A 3,268-nucleotide genomic window follows, 5' to 3' on the forward strand; every position below is an offset into this window, starting at 1 on the left:
TGGACAGCAAGGAGATCAAACCAGTCAATCCTAAAGGAAATCAGTCCTGAATATTTATTGGAAGGGCTGATGTTGAAGCTGAAGTTCCAATACTTTGGCCACCTGACACGAAGAACTGACTCATTGGAAAAGATCCTGATGCTGGGAAAGACTGAAGGCCGGAGAAGAAGGAGACGACAGAGGATGAGATGGTTGGATGGCATCACCAACTCAACGGACATGAATTTCAGCAAGCTCTGGGAGTTGGTGATGGACAGGGAGGCCCGGCGTGTTGCAGTCCATGGGGTCGCAAAGAGTCGGACAGGACTGAGCAACTAAACTGAACTGATATCCCTGGTGTTTCCAAATCCCAGAGCATTGTAAGAGCCTTCTCTTCTGGAATTTTGGACTCTCAGAAGGTTGGTGCCTTTTCTCTCACTAGGATGATAAAGGCACTCCAGGACCAGAAGCATTTAGCTTCTGTGCTTTTGGTGCCAGCACAAGGCCTGGCCTGTGGGTGCTCAGGATGCTATTTGATAGTATAACCACGAGATGGCAGCATGGCTCTATTTCCTGGAGGTCACGTCCCACCAGATCTGTCCTATCTAATATTAGGGTCCTTGAACTGTGGTTAGTCCTAATTAAGATTATTGTACATATAAAATACACATGGCAGTTTGAAGAGTATGAAAAAAGAACAATTTATCTCATTAATGTTTTTATATTGGTTACATGTTGAAACAATATTTTAGGTGCATGCTAAGTTGCTTCAGTCATGTCCAACTGACTCTGCAACCCCATGGACCATAGCCCACCAAGCTCCTCTGTCCATGGGATTCTTCAGGCAAGAATACTAGAATGGGTTGTCATTTCCTCCTCCAGGGCATCTTCCCGACCCAGCGATCGAGTCTGTGTCTCTTAAGTCTCCTGTATACTAATTTAAATAAATACATTTAAATTTTCCTATTTTTCATTCTTTTTAATGTGATTACTAGTAAATTTAAACTTACACGTGATTTATATTTCTACTGGACAGTGCTGTGCTAGACCCTCTGTTAAACCTCCCAACAGAATTGGCAGAGTCGAGATCCTGGTGCCTCTGCCTATGCCCTAAGACGGAGAGACACATGGCACACGGATATCACAGAACTGCCTCACCATCACAGAAGACTCAGTCCCAAAGGTCCAGGCCACAGTAAGTCCTTGAGAGCAACCAGGAGCTTCTATGACCATCCTGACTGCTCTCCCCTCCACTGGATCTTATAAAGAATCCATGTGGGAGAAGGCAACCCTCATTCAGCACTAGCAGTAGTAAACAATATGCAGCCCTTCACCTGTTTTCTCTCACTGACCCCTCATGTTAAACCAATTTCAATGAAGAAACAGGATCAGAGAAGTGGAGGGACCTGCTTGAATCCTCCAGCTGGTGACTCTTAATAGTTGTAATCAGACGTAACGAGATGCAGACTCCTCTGAAGAAGGAAATGGCAACCCACTCCAGTATTCTTGCCTGGAAGTCTCATGAACAGAGGATCCTGGCCTGCTACAGTTCATGGTGTCACAGAGAGTTGGAAACGACTGAGCGACTAACACTACACCACTACTATTAGACGCAGACTGTGTCTTCCTCTGCATCACACTGCTATCCTCACAAGCACATTGAGGCCTCAAAGAAAAAGGAACTACATGCTCACTACTGTAGCAGAAATCTGGACTGCCGGTCATCTCTGTTCTGTTCACGGATTGCCTGTGTGTTCTTGAAGGCAAACACTGAGTGCCCTACCCCCCAGGTGATGCCCACACACTGGACAAGTGGAAGACAGCTGGCTTGTGTCCTCAGACATACTATCTGTGAATGGTTAGTGCTAGAGGGAAGACTGTCCCAAGGGAAGACCAGGAAATAAGACTTTGTTGGGGGCTGGCTTCATGCCAGACCTTGTGCTATGATTATCTCATTTATTCCACATAATCCCCCTCCAATGTGTGCGTGCCTGCTAAGTTGCTTCAGTCATACCCAACTCTTTGCGACCCCATCAACTTCAGCCCATCAGTCTCCTCTGTCCATGGGCTTCTCCAATTAAGAATATTGGAGTGGGTTGCCATGCCCTCCTCCAGAGGATTTTCCTGATCCCGGGATCGAACCCAAGTGTCTTATGTCTCCTGCGTTGGCAGGCAGATGTTTTACCACTAGCACCACCTGGGAAGCCCAAGAGAGCTCTGGGACAACATTAAATGCACTATCACTTGCATTATAGGGGTTCCAGAATGAGAAGAGAGAAACGACCAGAGAAAAAATATTTGAAGAGATAATAGCTGAAAACTTTCCTAACATGGGAAAAGAAATAGTCAACCAACTCCAAGAAGCAGAGTGTCCCAGGTAGAATAAACCCTAGGAGAAACACACCAAGACACAGTAATCAAACTGACAATTAAAGACAAATATAAGATATTAAAAGCAACAAGGGAAAAATGACAACATAAAAGGGAACCCCCATAAGGTTATCAGCTGATTTCTCAACAGAAACTCTCTAAACCAAAAGGGAATGTGGCATGATATATTTAAAGTGATGAAAGGGAAGCGCCTACAACCAAGAATAGTACATGCAGCAAGACTCTGGTTCAGATTTGACAGAGAAATCAAAAGCTTTCCAGACGAACAAAAGAGAATTCAGCACCACCAAACCAGAACTACTAAAGGACTACTAAAGGAACTTCTCTACAAAGGAAACACAATAGGAGGAAAAGACCCACACAAAATAAACCCAGAACAATCAAGAAAATGGTAAGAAGATCATACATACTGATAATTACTTCAAATGTAAATGGATTAAACGCACCAAAAGACATAGACTGGCTGGGTGGATGAAAATATGTGCATGTATGCCCTCCCACTTACCATATCACTCTACTTAACCCCCAAGCTGTATGTAATTAATTTACATTGTTAGGTTAGATTGTTTCCAGAGTGGCTTGCAATTGTAATTATCTTTTATTTTTTGGTCTGGCTATTGACTGTGAAAACTGATAAACATCTTTTACTATTGTGATTATGTAACTATTAGTCACTTAATACTACTGTATCATGATTGATCAACAGAAAATAACACAATTCTATTTCTCTGAAGCTACCATTTAATAGAAAAACATGTAATCATTCTTTAAAATCAAGATGTGTATCAGAATTATCTTGGAATTTTTTGAAGAATACAAATGCCCAGGTATTGCTTTTTTTCTCCAAAGCGCCAGATGTGTTTCTAATGAGCAGCCATGTTTAGAAACAACCGGACTA

The sequence above is a fragment of the Ovis canadensis genome, chromosome 2 (genome assembly GCF_042477335.2).
Source record: "Ovis canadensis isolate MfBH-ARS-UI-01 breed Bighorn chromosome 2, ARS-UI_OviCan_v2, whole genome shotgun sequence".
In the NCBI taxonomy this organism is placed as follows: Eukaryota; Metazoa; Chordata; class Mammalia; order Artiodactyla; family Bovidae; genus Ovis; species Ovis canadensis.